The sequence below is a fragment of the Gadus morhua genome, chromosome 1, assembly GCF_902167405.1.
Source record: "Gadus morhua chromosome 1, gadMor3.0, whole genome shotgun sequence".
Classification (NCBI taxonomy): Eukaryota; Metazoa; Chordata; class Actinopteri; order Gadiformes; family Gadidae; genus Gadus; species Gadus morhua.
Genome location: NC_044048.1, coordinates 7,441,886 through 7,465,111, shown reverse-complemented (window position 1 = coordinate 7,465,111; position 23,226 = coordinate 7,441,886).

Sequence of the window (23,226 nt, the reverse complement as noted above, 5' to 3'; positions counted from 1 at the left end):
TATGTAAACCACCAGTACTAAAGAGAATCATGTTGTACTGCATCTCATGTCTTTCAAAATAAGTGTGTTCCTTTAGATTTTGTACTTTTAATTTGTGTGAAATGTACCGTTACTACTGTTGTCACTTCCTAAGGAGGTCTTTATCATGGCCATGACATCCATGGCCATCTTGCACAAATTCTGCTGAGGTATTATAGAGAATATGCACCTATAAGAAGTTAACAATGTCAAACAAATAACCCTAAAAAATGTCATGTCAATTATATGGAATTAATTGACATTGTAACACATTGTGAAAAGTCACAATGTGTTAAGTACAGAAATCATTTTTTTATTAACATCAATAGCTGCGTTTCCATCTTAAAGGTGATGCGAATCTTTAAAAAGTTCGCAAAAAAGTAATTTGAATTACAGTAGGTGCGTTTCCATCAAGTGGTTGGAGCGGGTAACTACCCTAGTTCTGCCTGGAAGTGGTGCTGTAGGCAAAAAATGAATGCCGATAGTGGCTGTAATAATTGGTAGAAGTAGGAAAGCTGTATCGTTGTTTGAGAGCTTTCCACTTACTCAACACATTCCAGGGCTTGTCGTATCCTTTTAGTAACATCATCTCTCTTAGGTCCTGATAAATAGTGAAATTACGTTGTTGTCTTCCATCTAAAATAGCTGTTAGGTTCTTTTCTTGGACGAGAGCAAGGAATAGTTTAATCTCTTCGTCGGTCCACACGTATCTAGTATTTACATTGGCCATCTGTTCGATGTACGTAATTAAAAGATATACAAACGGTTAAAAATAGATACGTCGTTTCTCGAACACGTATGGTTGTTTGAGAGCACAATAGGGTGATGTCGGCAGGGTTGCTATGGCCGGTCGTTATGCGGAAATCGGAAAGACTGTCAGTCCTGTGTGTTCAAAGTTCGCTACGTCACAGCTGTTTCGAAAAGTGTGTTTCCATCTCCCATTTGGCAAATTTACTCTTTCACATTTCTCAAAAACCACCTCAAGCGAGCGGATAAACTTTTTTGCAAATTAGTTTCCATCACCGTTTACTGATTCGATACTTCAAAGTTTGCATAAAATCAGGGGGATGGAAACGCACCTAATGAAGATTCACATTCATGGTTATGAGTGCCTAGTTGTAGGCAACTAGACTTCTTTTTGGAGTTTGAAGACGTTTCACCTTTTATCTAAAAGGCTTCTTCAGGTCTGAACCTGGTGATGGAGACCTTCCTAGAGATGGAGATACTCAGAGTTTCAGAACCGAAGAAGCTTTTTGGATAATACGTGAAACGTCTTCAAACTCCAAAAACAAGTCCAGTTGCCTATAACTTCGCAGTAATGCTACCGATCAAAAATAAATCGACTTGAACCACTTGTAAATTAGAAACAGTGCTAAAAGCAATTCAACTGATTAGCGTTAAGTGGATCGTATACCTCATTGGGGCCCGCCATTTAAAGAACTGAAAAAAATCTGCCAAAAGCAAGAGAGGGCGGGATAGTTAGAACAAACCCAACTTTAGACCGCACTGTGTTACCATGTGCTTGCAGATGGTAACACAGCTTTTCATTTATGTTGTTAATTTGATTTTGTGTTGCCAGGAGCAACCGTTTTAAGGGGGGGGGGGGGGGGGGGGGGGGGGTTGGTTATGTGCAGATCTGCTCACTGTTTGGCAGTGCACCTGGAGCTCCTGCTTCAGCCCCTCCTTCTCCTCGTTACCTGGCACCTGCTGTTGCCTTTAAAGCCTGGGAGGCTTCACTCACTCGGTCTCCAGCCAGGGCCAGCAGCATGGTCCCCATTCACCAGTTTGATTAACCTTTGTTACAATAAACCTAGTTTTCTTATATTCAATCCTTGTTTGTCTGCTTCATGTTACTTCCCTTGAGCCGGGTCGTAACAAGCCTACATCAGGCATTCTGACCAAAACTCATGCACTCCCCACAATTATTCCAGGATTAAAGCAAAGCAAGAATGTTTCAACAAGAGACTGACTCCACCGACTATCAATTGCAAGTTAAAACAGCCGACCACTGGAGTGCCAAAAACACAAAAGACCTTGCACAGCACCAGCAAATCTTAAGCAAAAAATATCGCGTCTTACCTTTATTTATGTGGCAGTGGTCTGCAGATGCATCCCGTGGTGTAGCCTACCACATCCATTTAGTTCCATCCAGTTAAGGTTCTGATAATGTCCATGGTACTAGCAACCTGCTCTGGTGCTTTTTACCTATGTATTCAGGCTAAAATGACTGGATTGTCTGATGCCTCATCATCCTAGCCAAAGAGTATTGGTATTATTAGTAATGGCTACTTTACCATAAACTAAAAAATAAGATCACACAGTGTCTTTTTCCAATGTATTTGTTATCATTCTTAGTGTTGATGAACAGAGAAAAAGTCTGCCAAAGATGTTGAGGTCGCCTAGCAACCGAAGGCGCTGGTGTTGACGAGTTACCAGACTACTTGCGGAGGGATACCAAAGACGTCATTAGTGGCAAAAAGTCCTTTCTTTTCCTTGACAGCGGTCAATTATATTTGGCAACGGCGAATTATCAAATATAATTCGCCACCGGAAATTGTGAAGAGCCCATGCAAGTGAACGGAGTGTTCCACAGCATTGAGAAGACCCGTGTAATAATCCATAATAATTCAACTTGAGGTTTTTTTTAGTTTTTTTTAACAAGTAGTGGGTGCAAAATGAATCTTGACGAAAACTGGTGGGGCGCGTCCCCAGCGGAATCAACGCCTATGCTTGACTTCTTGACAAAGACTTGCTTGACAATCACAAAGTACTTTAGGCCTAAAAGTAGCACCTAAGTCTAGGAGAGCTTAAAAGTCCTCAAGAGGACTCCTAACTCAGTAAGACCTATTCACAAAGGATCGCAAAATGGCTGCGAGACGAAATGTTTTGGAGACAATGGAAGACTGAGTTGATAAAGAGATATAGGCTAAATCGTGAGGGCATTAAACTTGTTGTGGAGTTAGAACGGGATGCAATAACATCCCCGACTAACAGGAACAATCCGATTAGTCCCGAAATAAAATGTTTGGCAACACTGCGCTATTTAGCAACAGGGAAATTGCAACTTTGCAATGCCGACGATTTAGGAATATCGCAACCATCAGTCAGCCGTGCCATAAACCAAACCATCAACGCACTCTCTAGACCACATATAATCAAACAGTTTATCCGGTTTCCTTTGGACATTCAACATTTACACAGGATCAAAGCCAACTTCATGGCAATTGCAGGTATGCCCGGTGTGGTCGGTGTTATTGACGGGACGCACATAAAAATAATTGCGCCATCAAATGACGAGGGCGTGTTCGTCAATAGGAAGAAGGTGCATTCCATCAACACGCAGGTTGTTTTTGATGCAAATTTTAACATACTGGATGTTGTTGCAAAGTGGCCTGGAGCTACCCATGATTCGCGCATTTTAATGGAGAGCGATCTGAGGCAGCATTTTGAGAGGCACCATGTACCAGTTGGGTGTCACTTCCTGGGTGACAGTGGCTATCCCTGCAAGACGTGGCTCTTGACACCCTACTTCAATCCTCAACCGGGAGCACAGTTAACGTATAACATGTAAGTGATTACGCAGATTACGCTTAGTCCTATGCGTAAAACACATCGTATTGGCTCTTTGACGCCTTTTATTTGTTGAATCCATATTAATTATTGTTAACTGTTTTCCTCCATATATGTTAAAGCCCACAAACATACACGAAATGTTGTGGAGAGAGGAATTGGGCAGATGAAACGTCGGTTTTTATGTCCTCCACGGCGAAATTCGCCTCACCGCAGAGAGGGCAAGCACAGTGTATGTGCCATTCTCCACAACCTCTGCAAGCGGAGGAACATTCCACAGCCAGAAGATGATGACGACGATGAAGAGGACGATGATGATGATGGCGATCAACATGACGATGAATTTGGCCGTGTGGAACCGAGTGGACTGGCATTTAGGGATAACTTTGTGAATACACATTTTAGGTAAACACCTTGGCACAAATCAGTCAACACACATTTGTGTAGTGCACAACATTTATTTTCTTTCAATTTTTCCATCTTAAGACAGTAATATTCAGTCTTCATTTTTATTAGCCGCTCTTTCGCTTTGAGGACCTTTCTTTGCCTTTTTAAAACCCTCATTTCCATCCTCAATTTCCTCTCCAACAGTGAACTGGCACCAGCAGCAGGAGGGAGAGGAGAGGCAGTGGGTGCACCAAGAGGGAGAGTTGGAAGAGGAAGAGCAGGGAGAGGAAGAGCTGTGAGAGGAGGTGCAGCTGGAAGAGGAAGAGCTGTGAGAGGAGGTGCAGCTGGAAGAGGAAGAGCTGGCAGAGGAAGGGCTAGGAGGGGGAGAAGAGGAAGAGCTGTGTGATTTGATGCTGCAGCTGCAGCAGGACTTTGTTCTTCATTTCTCCTGTGGGGAATATATGTATATAATTTGTCACACATTTTTGTGAAGTGGGTTGACCAGTTTCACATTGTAATTCTTCTGTAAATATTAAACAAATGTTTTTCATGGAGCCTATTGCAATCATTGCATACATATCCCTCAATCTCCTTTAGAAACTCGACTGCAGGATCAGCTGCACCCTCAAGGCCAGTTATGCTTATGTCCGAGCCTAGGACGGCGTACACCACCGATGCGACCGGGGACAACGGCTTTGGTGCAGATCCACCTCCAACAAATGAAATTTCATTTTTATTCACGTTTCATATCACTGTAACCTTTGTTAATTGTAAATTTAAGACATGCAAATGCATTTCCCAAATGAATGCAAGCAATGTTAATAATGGACTTACCTGTAGCCGCGACAGCTCTTTTATAAATTTAAGACATGCAAATGCATTTCCCAAATGAATGCAAGCAATGTTAATAATGGACTTACCTGTAGCCGCGACAGCTCTTTTATAGCCGGCAATCTCGAACCTACGCTGTGATTTGCAGGGCATACCAACGTTTTTCGCAATCGTCGGTAGAGCGACACACAGCAGGGAAGGAAGCATTTATGTTTACGCAAATTTCTTCCCATGCCTCCCGCTTCTTCTTACTGGTCACTCCAGCCCCGAATCTACCCTGTATTACCCCCCTCCGCTCCAGCACAAACTGGGCAAGTAGTAGCAATTGGTCCTGGGACCAATTGGCCTTTCGCTTGCTTTTCACTTTTTCATCATCCATCATGATAGGGGGACTTGAATTGCGGCATGGGCTGTTATTTAAAGGAATTATGCTAATGAGATAATAGTTTGCAGGGTGTTTTAATTGCCTCCTTGATTTAATGCAATTTACGTATTTTAATTGTTTGCTTTCTCTCTCTCTCTCTCTATTGAACGTGCATGCTACAACGCCATTATCGTGGTCTGCACAAACTTGTCATCATGAGTGTATTCTGCTAACTGCACTATAACTACTTAATAGGAATTCATTTCTAGCCTAGGCTATTTCCTTGTTTTTCAGTGATTTAGTGGGCTCGTCTGAACAACCAATCACCGCACTGACCGCTTCTAAACTCGTGCACGAGAATCAACGTAATCCATAGCAACGGCGCGTCACTCTTAGTTCACTCTTAGTGATATATCCTTAGTAAGAGTAGGTCTCAGCGGCTTTGTGAATAACTTTTAAGAAAAAACTCCTACGTAAAATGTTTTAGCGCGGGTTAGGAGCACTACTAGCGGTAAGATAAAATGCTTTGTGAATACGGCCCCTGGTCTCCAGGCATGATTTTCGATGTCTTGTCACTGATGGAGGAACCCCTGCCCCCTGAACCCGACGGAGCTCTCCCCCGCTGGTATACCTGTAGACACTGCAGGGAGATGGATACAGACCTGGAGAGAATATGCTGTCGCCAATTGACACAGGAAATTGGCCCAGAGATCTTACTCCGTGTTTCACAGAGGACACTGCGGTCTTCCTGGAGGGCATCTAGCGTCTGGGGGAGAGGACCATACCCACGGCTCACCCTGGCAATCACGCTGGTTCGGACACATCACCTCGTTGGACACAATCCAAGTATGTTGAATTTGGCATCATCTGCCCCAAAAAAGGATTCAAAAATCGTTTTACGCTTTGTGGATTTCCTTACCACATTGGCGAGGCTTTGGACAAAGCTGAGCGTGTCTGCTACAATCGGTACCTCTCTTGCGACCTCTTGGAGCGCCAGGTCGAGAGAATGGTTGCAGCAATGTACAAACAATGAGCAGGGGCAAATTTCCTTCAGTCTTGCCTGCACCCCAGAAAACCGCCCCGATATGTTGGTTGCGACATCAAAGCCCCCTGCAGCCTCTCCAGCGGTTCAAGCACAAAAAGATATCCTTCACGCAGGAAAACAAAGTTTCAGAAGTAGTGTCTGGCGCATTATAAAACCCAAAAAATTTACTCTGCTGGGTGAGATTTTTGTCGGTGTAGAGCAAATGGCAAGAAAACTGCTCCTTGGCTGTGTCGTTGGTTGTGCCATCGGCTGTCAATCCGTAATACGGAGAGCTTGAAGCCTCTGCCACTATTTTCCGTTGGACAGCATGAGCCAACCATTCCAAAAGCTTGTTCTGGATGCTGTCAGACATCCAGTTGTTTCTCCGGAGCAGCCACTCGTGTGCAGCGGGCTTGTCATGCGTTCTCTCCAGCATCAGCTATCAAAACACCCCGTCACGGTGCTCCTGTCCTCGCAGCGGTAGCCCCTCGCGGGCAAAAATTGTCAAAGATTGAATGGCCAGCTCCAAAACAGTTTGCGCAGTCATATGCTCCTTATGGCGCGTTTCCACTGCAGGGTGCGGAACGGATCGGATCGCAAAGGTGCGGATCGGGTCGCATTTCCACCGCCAAAAGTGGGCGTGACCCGGACTTAGCCGTACCCGTTTAGGCCAGTTTTGGCCTCGTTTTCAGGACTCCTCCGTTGGGGTACTGAAAACGAGACCAGACGCCTGAAAGGGTCCTGGGAAATACTAGCTACTGTTGGGAAAAATAACCTGAGAGCCACATTAAATTATCACACACGAGACAGTTCGGGGGGCACTCCCCGGTTTAATTTACCACACAGGAGACATTTTGAGAGCTCTTCCCCGTTAGGAGGAACCAAGAGATACCCCTGCCCACACCAGGGCCTGAGAAGCCACATTTCGGGGGGGCACTCCCCGGTTTAATTTATCACACCGAAGACACGAGGAGCTCTCCCCCGTTAGGAGGCATACACAGCAGGGCCTGGGAGCCAAGGCCAAGCAAAAACACACAGAACCACACACACCTCAAACGCACACACCTCATCGAGAGGAGGATACAGCATAAAACTGTATCACACAGGGACTCTTCACCTTTTTCTGAAGCAGACCTTCCACGGAGGCGAAGCTTCGGACGAACCATCAGCGCTGATTAGGGACTTAGACATATTCGATTTCTCACGCTTATGACTCTGTATAACCGTTGCCACTTTACTTAATAAATCCAAGGTCCTCGTGGCGACAGACTTTATTACCTCTCCGTCTCATTTTATCTGGTCCAGTAACTAGACAGACCGTTTTTCCCTTCAATTTGGTGACCCCGACGTGATTTTTTCTGAATTGGACCGCAACTGGGAAACGAGAGACGGAGAGCGGCACGGCCTCGGGACCCCGGAGCACCGGACCGATTCCTGCAGTCTCACCTCGCGATCGCCCAACAAAAGGTAGGCAGAACCTGTTGATAAAATCCAAACTCTGCATAGTTATATAGGAACCACATTAGGAGGTGAGACTGTGAGAACGGTTCGCTACGGGATATCTCGTGGGGACGAATAGGACTGCACCCCAGCATTTCCCCATAAAACCCGATTGACCCTGAATGCGTGACACATCGAATATCGGCTCGTTGCATGGTGAAAGAATACCCTCGAGACCATAGGGCCTATAAGAATCGGTCATAGTGATACAAGACTACCGATGGCCAAAGTAATAAATGCCTGGGCCACAGAGTGGACTCAGAGGGATGCCTGGGCCGCGGGTGGAACCCAGAGGGAAAGAGAAGGGCCTATAAGAATCGGTCATAGTGATACAAGACTACCGATGGCCAAAGTAATAAATGCCTGGGCCACAGAGTGGACTCAGAGGGATGCCTGGGCCGCGGGTGGAACCCAGAGGGAAAGAGAAGGGCCTATAAGAATCGGTTATAGTGATACAAGACTACCGATGGCCAAAATAATAAATGCCTGGGCCATAGAGTGTGGACCCAGAGGGATGCCTGGGCCGCGGGTGGAACCCAGAGGGAAAGAGAAGAAAAAAAACTAGGCTCGTTGCATGGTGAAGAAAATACCCTCGAGACCCTAGGGCCTATAAGAATCGGTCATAGTGATACAAGACTACCGATGGCCAAGTATTGGATGTGTATTAAATAATTCTATGTGGTGAGAAGGTTGGAGTCCTTTATCAGGGTTAAAGTCCCTTTGCAAAGAGAAACAGTGTGTATGCGCGAGTGAAAGAGAGACAGCGTGTGTATGCGCGAGTGAGAGAGAGACGGAGTGGCTGTGTGTGTGTGTGTGTGTAAGAGGCCCAGAGAGAGAGAAAGAAAGAGAGCGAGCGTGTTTTTGGGCCGGCTGAAATATGGAAATAAATCAATCAGTGATAACCCGGCTATGTGTGCAACGCTTGCCTGCTTTGCTATGCTTAACGCTATTTTGCCGTGTCTAATGATTGTGGGTGCGGGACACAGAATGAGAAGTCTGTCGATATGTTTCTGTGTGCGTCTGCGAGAAAGAGGGAATCTGTGAGTGAATCAGTGGGTGTGTATGCGTGATCCGCTCTATCTTTGTCCGTTAAAACGGGTAAATGTAGGAATAGATAGATTGATAATAATGAATAAATGTCTCTCTGACGTATTGCGTTGCTCTATGGCGTAACCTGCGGAAATAGATAAATTGACAATGATAAATAACCCTTTTTTTACTGTGTCGCTTCAATTTACTGTTTGAACCATTGAAACTAGACCTAGACAAGTTGACAAGGATAAATGATATCTCTTTTTTCTCTGTGTTTCTTTGAATTACTGCCGGACCTGTCGCATTGATAAACTATGATACTAAACAACATCTCTTTGCCGTGTTGGTTGACGGTTTAGTCTGTTGAAGCAGATTAATCAATAAAGATAGATAACGATTATTGGCGATGAAGAATATCTGGATGTATTGAATAACGTCTTTAGGCCCTGTTGTTGTTTTTTGCTTCCCTCCCCCCTGTTTTTTCCTCCTTTTTCTCGTTCTCCTCCTCCAAGAGTGACAAGAGTTACCCCCTAGTCTCTCATCCGCTCTCGTGTGTTAGACAGGCCCAGAGTGTAATCCCCTTTCCCATATGTGTAGTCCTCCCATTTGAGGTCCCCGTCCACCATATTTGAAGTCCTCTACTCCACCTCATGTTGTAGTTCCCCTCCCTAGAATTGTATGGAAGTTAGAACCTGTGAGGGTGTTTTGGTTCGGCCTGACGAGGCCTGTACCAATTTCGGTGGTCAGCTTCGTAGTTTTGTGTATATAGAAATTTGGAAAGGGGGAGCAGTATTAAGTTATATATAATAAAGTGAAAAGTTATTTGTGAATGAAGGGACAGAAGGGTCTTTTTGTGTGTGAGAGATAGTTATTAGGCCGTTGTTCCATGATGGAGAGTTCAGGATGTTGCATTCCAGGCTTATCTTTTAACAGTCCTAGGTGCTGCTTGACCCTAAGGGGAGTGAGGAAGAATAAGAGAGAGAACACATTTCACCCCCATTTGTCGACCTACACCATTAAGGCAGTACAGAGAGACACACTAACACACAGTACAGAGAAAGGAAATAGAGAGTGTGTTCAACTGAAAGCGTGTGGTGGCCATACGCCATAAAATACCACATATCCAAGGAATACAGGTAGAGCTCTGTTGAGTTTTCAGGCTTTGATAAATTTGTAGTTCCCCGTCTGCCATGTTTGAAGTTCTTTGTAGTCTCTGTCCATAGGTTTCACCTGAACAACCCCTCTGCTGGCCGAGAAAAGGAACTACCACTGGTTTCTCCCACACCCAGCCCCCGGGGCACGCTCGCTTCAAGGCGTTATGGCCGCACCCAAAATGGGAGGGAGACACGCAGAGAGAGAGAGAAGCCACATTCCACCCTTATCTTGCACCAAACAGCACCCCGTACTGAGGAGGGAGAGAGAGCGTGTTCTCCTGAAGGAGGGAGAGAGTCACAGGGAGACAGGCAGAGGATATTCACATTATGGCTAATTAGGGGTCCAAGCCAACAGGTTGGATCCCTATTGTTTTTGTAAGGATTCTTTTTAGGGGTCCAAGCCAACAGGTTGGATCCCTTTTGTTTTTGTAAGGATTTTTCTTATTAGGGGTCCAAGCCAACAGGTTGGATCCCTATTGTTTTTGTAAGGATTTTTCTTATTAGGGGTCCAAGCCAACAGGTTGGATCCCTATTGTTTTTGTAAGGATTTTTCTTATTAGGGGTCCAAGCCAACAGGTTGGATCCCTATTGTTTTTGTAGTGTTTGTTATTATTCCCCCGTAGAAGTGGGACCACAGCCCAAACCGTAAATGGTACACACACGCCAATTGCATGACTACATCCAGGTACGTGAGATGACGGCAGACGACAAAATCCAGACATGCCGGCCACTAGGTGGCGCTATACCAAGGAATACGCGTTTGTGGCTATAACTCCCACACCGAACCTCCCAGAGTCCAAAAACTTGTACACACAGATGCACTGGAGTCTGCTGCATCTTTTGGCCTAGGCCACGCCCATTTGCGTCTAGGAATATTTTTCGCTAAATCGCAAAAACCGCAAAACTGTTTTTTCGCTACTCCTCCCACATTTCTCGACCAATCAACACCAAACTTTGCAGATGACATCTTCAGACGCACACGCAAAGAATGCACTAAACACTTTTTTGATGCGACCTTTGACGACGAAACGGTAGCGTTTTGAATATTGGTTTATTAGCTAAATTAGACGTGGAATATCAAAAATCCAAAGAAATCCAAAATTAGACATCGGATCGAGTCCAAATTTTACACACATGTTGGTGTTAACCTTACCGTCGTTCGATAAAAAATTCGGAAAAATTCGCCATTAGGGGGCGCAATAAACGAAGAAATTGTATATCGTCTGCAAAATTTCGCCGCGAAAACGCTACACTGACTTCTCGCTACTCCTACCACAGTCAAATCCTTTGTATCCACAGGTTCAGGGTAGCGTTTTCAACACATGCTTCGCGTTGTGCCGGCGAAACGCACATTTCTTGTCGCGTTGTGCCGGCGAAATGCACACTTCTTGGACCCCTGCATAACTGCTTGCAGTTCTAGTTATTATTATACTTCCTACCAAGAAAGTGGTACCACAGCCCAGACCGTAAATGGTGCCGACACGCCAATTGCATGAATAGATCCAGGTCCCTGAAGACTATGCAGACGACAAAATCCAGGCATGCCGGCCACTAGGTGGCGCTATACCAAGGAATACGCGTTTGGGGCTATAACTCCCACACCGAACCTCCCACATTCAAAAACTTGTACCCACATATTCACTGGAGTCTGCTGCATCTTTTGGCATAGGCCACGCCCATTTGCGTCCAGAATTTTTTTTCGCAAAATCGCGAAAACCGCAAAACTGTTTTTTCGCTACTCCTCCCACATTTCTCGCCCGATCAACACCAAACTTTGCACACGACATCTTCAGACACACACGAAAAGGAACCGTATAAACTTTTTTGATCCGACCGTCGACGACGAAACGGTAGCGTTTTGAATATTGGTTTATTAGCTAAATTAGACGTGGAAAATCCAAAATCCGAAAAAATCCAAAATTACACATCGGATCGACTCCAAGTTTTACACACATGTTAGCGCCACCCTTATCGACGTTCGAATAAAAATTCGGAAAATTACGCCCTAAGGGGGCGCTATAAACGAGGAAATTGTATATCTTCTAATTGGCCAAAGGAATGTTCTTCAAACTCAAGGGAAACCATCAAGGGGCAAACCCGAGTCTATATAGAAAATATGGCCAAGAATTATTAATGTGGGCGGGAGTTATTTGGCAAAGGAAAATTGTCTTTGGAAAATTAAAAATTTCGCCACAGGGCGGCGCCAAAAAACGACGACATTGTCTATCTCCTATTTGGCCAATGGAATGTTCTGAAAACGCGTTTTGGGCTATAACTCCCACACCGAAGCTCCCACAGTCAAAACCTTTATATCCACATGTTGTTCACGGTAGCGTTTTCAACACATGCTTCGCTTTGTGCCGGCGAAACGCACATTTCTTGTCGCGTTGTGCCGGCGAAATGCACACTTCTTGGACCCCTGCATAACTGCTTGCAGTTCTAGTTATTATTATTATTCCCAACTAGAAGTGGTACCACAGCCCAGACCGTAAATGGTGCCGACACGCGAATTGCATGACTAGATCCAGATCCCTTCGGACTACGCAGACGACAAAATCCAGACACGCCGGCCACTAGGTGGCGCTATACCAGGGAATACGCGTTTGAGGCTATAACTCCCACACCGAACCTCCCACATTCAAAACCTTGTACACACAGATTCACTGGAGTCTGCTGCATCTTTTGGCATAGGCCACGCCCATTTGCGTCTAGAATTTTTTTTCGCAAAATCGCGAAAACCGCAAAACTGTTTTTTCCCTACTCCGCCCACATTTCTTGACCAATCGACACCAAACTTTGCACACGACATCTTCAGACGCACACGCAAAGAATGCACGAAACACTTTTTTGATGCGACCTTTGACGACGAAACGGCAGCATTTTGAATATTGGTTTATGAGCTAAATTAGACGTGGAAAATCAAAAATCCAAAGAAATCCAAAATTAGACAACGGAACGAGTCCAAATTGTGCACACATGTTGGTGCTAACCTTAATGTCGTACGATAAAAATTTCGGAAAATTTCGCCATTAGGGGGCGCAATAAACGAGGAAATTGTATATCTTCTACAAAATGTAGCCGCGAAAACGCTACACTGACCTCTCGCTACTCCTACCACAGTCAAATCCTTTGTATCCACAGGTTCAGGGTAGCGTTTTGAACACATGCTTCGCGTTGTGCCGGCGAAACGCACATTTCTTGTCGCGTTGTGCCGGCGAAATGCACACTTCTTGGACCCCTGCATAACTGCTTGCAGTTCTAGTTATTATTATTATTATACTTCCCGCCTTGAAAGTCGGGTCCACAGCCCAAACCGTAAATGGTGCACACGCGCCAATTACATGACTAGAACCAGGTCCGGCACCGCTACTCAGATAACCAAATCCAGACATGCCGGCCTCTAGGTGGCGCTATACCAAGGAGAAACACGTTTGGGGCTATAGCTCCCACACCGAACCTCCCACAGTCAAAAACTTGTACCCACTTATTCACTGGAGTCTGCTGCATCTTTTGGCATAGGCCACGCCCATTTGCGTCATTAATTTTTTTTCGCAAAATCGCGAAAACCGCAAAACTTTATTTTCGCTATCCCTCCCACATTTCTCGACCAATCAACACCAAACTTTGCACACGGCATCTTCAGACGCACACGCAAAGAAACCCTCAGACAGTTTTTTGATCCGACTTTCGACGACGAAACGGTAGAGTTTTGAATATTTGTTTATTAGCTAAATTAGACGTGAAAAATCCAAAATCCAAAAAAATCCAAAATTAGACATCGGATCGAGTCCAAATTCTACACACATGTTGGTGCTAACCTTAATGACGTTCGATAAAAATTTCGGAAAATTTCGCCATTAGGGGGCGCAATAAACAAGGAAATTGTATATCTTCTAATTGGCCAAAGGAATGTTCTTCAAACTCAAGGGAAACCATCAAGGGGCAAACCCGAGTCTATATAGAAAATATGGCCAAGAATTATTTATATGGGCGGGAGTTATTTGGCAAAGGAAAATTGTCTTTGGAAAATTTCGCCACAGGGCGGCGCCAAAAAACGACGACATTGTCTATCTCCTATTTGGCCAATGGAATGTTCTGAAAACGTGTTTTAGGCTATAACTCCCACACCGAAGCTCCCACAGTCAAAACCTTTATATCCACATGTTGTTCACGGTAACGTTTTGAATACTTGCTTCGCGTTGTGCCGGCGAAATGCACATTTCTTGTCGCGTTGTGCCGGCGAAAGGCACACTTCTTGGACCCCTGCATAACTGCTTGCAGTTCTAGTTAGGGGTCCAAGCCAACAGGTTGGATCCCTATTGTTTTTGTAATGATTTTTTAGGGGTCCAAGCCAACAGGTTGGATCCCTATTGTTTTTGTAAGGATTTTTATACTTCCCGCGGTGAAAGTGATACTACAGCCCAAACCGTAAATGGTGCACACGCGCCAATTGCATGACTAGATCCAGAATCGGCACCGCTACTCAGATAACCAAATCCAGACACGCCGGTCCCTAGGTGGCGCTATACCAAGGAATACGCGTTTGGGGCTCTAACTCCCACACCGAACCTCCCACATTCAAAAACTTGTACCCACATATTCACTGGAGTCTGCTGCATCTTTTGACATAGGCCACGCCCATTTGCGTCCACAATTTTTTTTCGCAAAATCGCGAAAACCGCAAAACTGTTTTTTCCCTACTCCTCCCACATTTCTTGACCAATCGACACCAAACTTTGCACACGACATCTTCAGACACACGCGCAAAGAATGCATGAAACACTTTTTTGATGCGACCTTCGACGACGAAACGGTAGCGTTTTGAATATTGGTTTATTAGCTAAATTAGACGTGGAGTATCAAAAATCCAAAGAAATCCAAAATTAGACATCGGATCGAGTCCAAGTTTTACAGGCATGTTGGTGTTAACCTTAATGTCGTCCGATAAAAAATTCGGAAAATTTCGCCATTAGGGGGCGCAATAAACGAGGAAATTGTTTATCTTCTACAAATTTTCGCCGCGAAAACGCTACACTGACTTCTCGCTACTCCTACCACAGTCAAATCCTTTGTATCCACCCTTGGAAAATTTCGCCAGAGGGCGGCGCCAAAAAACGACGACATTGTCTATCTCCTATTTGGCCAATGTTCTGAAAACGCGTTTTAGGCTATAACTCCCACACCGAAGCTCCCACAGTCAAAACCTTTATATCCACAGGTTCAGGGTAGCGTTTTGAACACATGCTTCGCGTTGTGCCGGCGAAACGCACATTTCTTGTCGCGTTGTGCCGGCGAAATGCACACTTCTTGGACCCCTGCATAACTGCTTGCAGTTCTAGTTTTATTATTATTATTCCCCCCTAGAAGTGGGCCCACAGCCCAAACCGTAAATGGTGACGACACGCCAATTGCATGACTAGATCCAGGTCCCTGAGTTCTAGGTAGACGACAAAATCCAGACACGCCGGCCACTAGGTGGCGCTATACCAAGGAAAGACGCGTTTGGGGCTATAACTCCCACACCGAACCTCCCACAGTCAAAAACTTGTACGCACATATTCACTGGAGTCTGCTGCATCTTTTGGCATAGGCCACGCCCATTTGCGTCTAGAATTTTTTTTCGCAAAATCGCGAAAACCGCAAAACTGTTTTTTCCCTACTCCTCCCACATTTCTTGACCAATCGACACCAAACTTTGCACACGACATCTTCAGACACACACGCAAAGAATGCATGAAACTCTTTTTTGATCCGACCTTCGACGACGAAACGGTAGCGTTTTGAATATTGGTTTATTAGCTAAATTAGACGTGGAATAGCAAAAATCCAAAGAAATCCAAAATGAGACATCGGATCGAGTCCAAATTTTACAAACATGTTGGTGCTAACCTTAATGTCGTTCGATAAAAATTTCGGAAAATTTCGCCGTTAGGGGGCGCAATAAACGAGGAAATTGTATATCTTCTAATTGGCCAAAGGAATGTTCTTCAAACTCAAGGGAAACCATCAAGGGGCAAACCCGAGTCTATATAGAAAATATGGCCAAGAATTATTAATGTGGGCGGGAGTTATTTGGCAAAGGAAAATTGTCCTTGGAAAATTTCGCCACAGGGCGGCGCCAAAAAGCGACGACATTGTCCATCTCCTATTTGGCCAATGTTCTGAAAACGCGTTTTAGGCTATAACTCCCACACCGAAGCTCCCACAGTCAAAACCTTTATATCCACAGGTTCAGGGTAGCATTTTGAACACATGCTTCGCGTTGTGCCGGCGAAACGCACATTTCTTGTCGCGTTGTGCCGGCGAAATGCACACTTCTTGGACCCCTGCATAACTGCTTGCAGTTCTAGTTATTATTATTATTATACTTCCTACCAAGAAAGTGCTACTACAGCCCAAACCGTAAATGGTGCACACACGCCAATTACATGACTAGATCTAGGTACGTGAAGACTATGCAGACGACAAAATCCAGACACGCCGGCCACTAGGTGGCGCTATACCAAGGAAAGAAGCGTTTGGGGCTATAACTCCCACACCGAACCTCCCACAGTCAAAAACTTGTACGCACATATTCACTGGAGTCTGCTGCATCTTTTGGCATAGGCCACGCCCATTTGCGTCTAGAATTTTTTTTCGCAAAATCGCGAAAACCGCAAAACTGTTTTTTCCCTACTCCTCCCACATTTCTTGACCAATCGACACCAAACTTTGCACACGACATCTTCAGACACACACGCAAAGAATGCACGAAATACTTTTTTGATCCGACCTTCGACGACGAAACGGTAGCGTTTTGAATATTGGTTTATTAGCTAAATTAGACGTGGAATAGCAAAAATCCAAAGAAATCCAAAATGAGACATCGGATCGAGTCCAAATTTTACACACATGTTGGTGCTAACCTTAATGTCGTTCGATAAAAAATTCGGAAAATTTCGCCATTAGGGGGCGCAATAAACGAGGAAATTGTATATCTTCTAATTGGCCAAAGGAATGTTCTTCAAACTCAAGGGAAACCATCAAGGGGCAAACCCGAGTCTATATAGAAAATATGGCCAAGAATTATTAATGTGGGCGGGAGTTATTTGGCAAAGGAAAATTGTCCTTGGAAAATTTCGCCACAGGGCGGCGCCAAAAAACGACGACATTGTCTATGTCCTATTTGGCCAACGTTCTGAAAACGCGTTTTAGGCTATAACTCCCACACCGAAGCTCCCACAGTCAAAACCTTTATATCCACAGGTTCAGGGTAGCGTTTTGAACACATGCTTCGCGTTGTGCCGGCGAAACCCACATTTCTTGTCGCGTTGTGCCGGCGAAACGCACATTTCTTGGACCCCTGCATAACTGCTTGCAGTTCTAGTTAGGGGTCCAAGCCAACAGGATTGGATCCCTATTGTTTTTGTAAGGATTTTTATTATTATTAGGGGTCCAAGCCAACAGGTTGGATCCCTATTGTTTTTGTAAGGATTATTATTAGGGGTCCAAGCCAACAGGTTGGATCCCTATTGTTTTTGTAAGGATTTTTCCTATTATACTTACCTCCCTAAAAGTGGGACCACAGCCCAAACCGTAAATGGTGCCGACACGCCAATTGCATGACTAGATCCAGATCTCTTCGGACTATGCAGACGACCAAATCCAGACCCGCCGGCCCCTAGGTGGCGCTATACCAAGGAATACGCGTTTGGGGCTATAACTCCCACACCGAACCTCCCACATTCAAAACCTTGTACACACAGATTCACTGGAGTCTGCTGCATCTTTTGGCATAGGCCACGCCCATTTGCGTCTAGAATTTTTTTTCGCAAAATCGCGAAAACCGCAAAACTGTTTTTTGGCTACTCCTCCCACATTTCTCGACCAATCAACACCAAACTTTGCACACGGCATCTTCAGACGCACACGCAAAGAAACCCTCAGACAGTTTTTTGATCCGACTTTCGACGACGAAATGGTAGCGTTTTGAATATTGGTTTATTAGCTAAATTAGACGTGGAATATCAAAAATCCAAAGAAATCCAAAATTAGACATCGGATCGAGTCCAAATTTTACACACATGTTGGTGTTAACTTTATCGTCGTTCGATAAAAAATTTGGAAAAATTCGCCATTAGGGGGCGCCATAAACGAGGAAATTGTATATCTTCTACAAAATTTCGCCGCGAAAACGCTACACTGACTTCTCGCTACTCATACCACAGTCAAATCCTTTGTATCCACAGGTTCAGGGTAGCGTTTTCAACACATGCTTCGCGTTGTGCCGGCGAAACGCACATTTCTTGTCGCGTTGTGCCGGCGAAATGCACACTTCTTGGACCCCTGCATAACTGCTTGCAGTTCTAGTTCTTATACTTCCTACCAAGAAAGTGGTACTACAGCCCAAACCGTAAATGGTGACGACACGCCAATTACATGACTAGATCCAGGTACGTGAAGACTATGCAGACGACCAAATCCAGACATGCCGGCCACTAGGTGGCGCTATACCAAGGAATACGCGTTTGGGGGTATAACTCCCACACCGAACCTCCCAGAGTCCAAAAACTTGTACACACAGATGCACTGGAGTCTGCTGCATCTTTTGGCCTAGGCCACGCCCATTTGCGTCTAGAATTTTTTTTCGCTAAATCGCGAAAACCGCAAAACTGTATTTTCGCTACTCCTCCCACATTTCTTAACCAATCAACACCAAACTTTGCACACGGCATCTTCAGACGCACACGCAAAGAAACCCTCTGACAGTTTTTTGATCCGACCTTCGACGACGAAACGGTAGAGTTTTGAATATTTGTTTATTAGCTAAATTAGACGTGGAAAATTAAAAATCCAAAAAGATCCAAAATTAGACATCGGATCGAGTCCAAATTCTACACACATGTTGGTGCTAACCTAAATGACGTTCGATACAAATTTCGGAAAATTTCGCCATTAGGGGGCGCAATAAACGAGGAAATTGTATATCTTCTAATTGGCCAAAGGAATGTTCTTCAAACTCAAGGGAAACCATCAAGGGGCAAACCCGAGTCTATATAGAAAATATGGCCAAGAATTATTAATATGGGCGGGAGTTATTTGGCAAAGGAAAATTGTCTTTGGAAAATTTCGCCACAGGGCGGCGCCAAAAAACGACGACATTGTCTATCTCCTATTTGGCCAATGGAATGTTCTGAAAACGCGTTTTAGGCTATAACTCCCACACCGAAGCTCCCACAGTCAAAACCTTTATATCCACATGTTGTTCACGGTAGCGTTTTGAATACTTGCTTGGCGTTGTGCCGGCGAAATGCACATTTCTTGTCGCGTTGTGCCGGCGAAATGCACACTTCTTGGACCCCTGCATAACTGCTTGCAGTTCTAGTTAGGGGTCCAAGCCAACAGGTTGGATCCCTATTGTTTTTGTAAGGATTTTTATTATTATACTACCTCCCCGTGAAAGTGGAACCACAGCCCAAACCGTAAATGGTGCCGACATGCCAATTGCATGACTAGATCCAGGTCCGGCACCGCTACTCAGATAACAAAATCCAGACACGCCGGCCACTAGGTGGCGCTATACCAAGGAAAGACGCGTTTGGGGCTATAACTCCCACACCGAACCTCCCACATTCAAAACCTTGTACCCACATATTCACTGGAGTCTGCTGCATCTTTTGGCATAGGCCACGCCCATTTGCGTCTGCAATTTTTTTTCGCAAAATCGCGAAAACCGCAAAACTGTTTTTTCCCTACTCCTCCCACATTTCTTGACCAATCGACACCAAACTTTGCACACGACATCTTCAGACGCACACGCAAAGGAATCGTGAGACAGTTTTTTGATCCGACCTTCGACGACGAAACGGTAGCGTTTTGAATATTGGTTTATGAGCTAAATTAGACGTGGAAAATCAAAAATCCAAAGAAATCCAAAATTAGACATCGGAACGAGTCCAAATTTTACACACATGTTGGTGCTAACCTTAACGTCGTTCGATAAAAATTTCGGAAAATTTCGCCATTAGGGGGTGCAATAAACGAGGAAATTGTATATCTTCTACAAAATTTCGCCGCGAAAACGCTACACTGACTTCTCGCTACTCCTACCACAGTCAAATCCTTTGTATCCACAGGTTCAGGGTAGCGTTTTGAACACATGCTTCGCGTTGTGCCGGCGAAACGCACATTTCTTGTCGCGTTGTGCCGGCGAAATGCACACTTCTTGTTTTTATACTTACCTCCCTAAAAGTGTGCCTACAGCCCAAACCGTAAATGGTGACGACACGCCAATTGCATGACTAGATCCAGGTCTCTTCGGACTATGCAGACGACAAAATCTGGACACGCCGGCCACTAGGTGGCGCTATACCAAGGAATACGCATTTGGGGCTATAACTCCCACACCGAACCTCCCACAGTCAAAAACTTGTACGCACATATCCACTGGAGTCTGCTGCAGCTTTTGGCATAGGCCACGCCCATTTGCGTCTGGAATTTTTTTTCGCAAAATCGCGAAAACCGCAAAACTGTTTTTTCCCTACTCCTCCCACATTTCTTGACCAATCGACACCAAACTTTGCACACGACATCGTCAGACGAACACGAAAAGAAAAACTCAAACACATTTTGATCCGACCTTCGACTACGAAACGGTAGCGTTTTGAATATTTGTTTATTAGCTACGTTTTACGTCGACACGCAAAAATTTAGAAAATACCAAAATTAGACATCGGATCAAGTCCAAATTTTAGACACATGTTGGTGCTACCCTTAATGGCGTTCAATAAAGAATTCGGAATATTTCGCCATTAGGGGGCGCAATAAACGAGGAAATTGTATATCTTCTAATTGGCCCAAGGAATGTTCTTCAAACTATAAGGGAACCATCAAGGGGCAAACCCGAGTCTATATAGAAAATATGGCCAAGAATTATTAATGTGGGCGGGAGTTATTTGGCAAAGGAAAATTGTCTTTGGAAAATGTCGCCACAGGGCGGCGCCAAAAAACGACGACATTGTCTATCTCCTATTTGGCCAATGTTCTGAAAACGCGTTTTAGACTATAACTCCCACACCGAAGCTCCCACAGTCAAAACCTTTATATCCACATGTTGTTCACGGTAGCGTTTTGAATACTTGCTTCGCGGTGTGCCGGCGAAACGCACATTTCTTGTCGCGTTGTGCCGGCGAAATGCACACTTCTTGGACCCCTGCATAACTGCTTGCAGTTCTAGTTAGGGGTCCAAGCCAACAGGTTGGATCCCTATTGTTTTTGTAAGGATTTTTCCTATTATTATTCCCCCGTAAAAGTGGGAATACAGCCCAAACCGTAAATGTTGCACACACGCCAATTGCATGACTAGATCCAGGTCCGTGAGGACTACGCAGACAACAAAATCCAGACACGCCGGCCCCTAGGTGGCGCTATACCAAGGAATACGCGTTTGGGGCTATAACTCCCACACCGAACCTCCCACAGTCAAAAACTTGTACGCACATATTCACTGGAGTCTGCTGCATCTTTTGGCATAGGCCACGCCCATTTGCGTCTATAATTTTTTTTCGCAAAATCGCGAAAACCGCAAAACTGTTTTTTCCCTACTCCTCCCACATTTCTTGACCAATCGACACCAAACTTTGCACACGACATCGTCAGACAAACACGAAAAGAAAAACTCAAACATTTTTTGATCCGACCTTCGATTACGAAACGGTAGCATTTTGAAAATTTGTTTATTAGCTACGTTTTACGTCGAAAATCAAAAATCCAGAAAAATACCAAAATTAGCCATCGGATCAAGTCCAAATTTTACACACATGTCGGTGCTACCCTTAGTGGCGTTCGAAAAAGATTTCGGAAAATTTTGCCATAAGGGGGCGCAATAAACGAGGAAATTGTATATCTTCTAATTGGCCAGAGGAATGCTCTTCAAACTCAAGGGAAACCATCAAGGGGCAAACCCGAGTCTACATAGACAATATGGCCAAGAATTATTAATGTGGGCGGGAGTTATTTGGCAAAGGAAAATTGTCTTTGGAAAATTAAAAATTTCGCCACAGGGCGGCGCCAAAAAACGACGACATTGTCTATCTCCTATTTGGCCAATGGAATGTTCTGAAAACGCGTTTTAGGCTATAACTCCCACACCGAAGCTCCCACAGTCAAAAACTTTATATCCAGATGTTGTTCACGGTAGCGTTTTGAATACTTGCTTTGCGTTGTGCCGGCGAAATGCACATTTCTTGTCGCGTTGTGCCGGCGAAATGCACACTTCTTGGACCCCTGCATAACTGCTTGCAGTTCTAGTTAGGGGTCCAAGCCAACAGGTTGGATCCCTATTGTTTTTGTAAGGATTTTTAGGGGTCCAAGCCAACAGGATTGGATCCCTATTGTTTTTGTAAGGATTCTTTTTATTATTATTCCCCCCTAGAAGTGGGTCCACAGCCAAAACCGTAAATGGTGCCGACACGCCAATTGCATGACTAGATCCAGGTCCCTGAGTTCTAAGCAGACGACCAAATCCAGACACGCCGGCCACTAGGTGGCGCTATACCAGGGAATACGCGTTTGAGGCTATAACTCCCACACCGAACCTCCCACATTCAAAACCTTGTACACACAGATTCACTGGAGTCTGCTGCATCTTTTGGCATAGGCCACGCCCATTTGCGTCTATAATTTTTTTTCGCAAAATCGCAAAAACCGCAAAACAGTTTTTTCCCTACTCTTCCCACATTTCTTGACCAATCGACACCAAACTTTGCACACGATATCTTCAGACGCACACGCAAAGAATGCACGAAACACTTTTTTTGATGCGACCTTTGACGACGAAACGGTAGCGTTTTGAATATTGGTTTATTAGCTAAATTAGACGTGGAATATCAAAAATCCAAAGAAATCCAAAATTAGACATCGGATCGAGTCCACATTTTACAAACATGTTGGTGCTAACCTTAATGTCGTTCGATAAAAATTTCGGAAAAATTCGCCATTAGGGGGCGCAATAAACGAGGAAATTGTATATCTTCTACAAAATTTCACCGTGAAAACGCTACACTGACTTCTCGCTACTCCTACCACAATCAAATCCTTTGTATCCACAGGTTCAGGGTAGCGTTTTGAACACATGCTTCGCTTTGTGCCGGCGAAACGCACATTTCTTGTCGCGTTGTGCCGGCGAAATGCACACTTCTTGGACCCCTGCATAACTGCTTGCAGTTCTAGTTCCTATTATTAGGGGTCCAAGCCAACAGGTTGGATCCCTATTGTTTTTGTAAGGATTTTTATTATTATTATACTTCCCGCGCTAAAAGTGGGCCCACAGCCCAAACCGTAAATGGTGCCGACACGCCAATTGCATG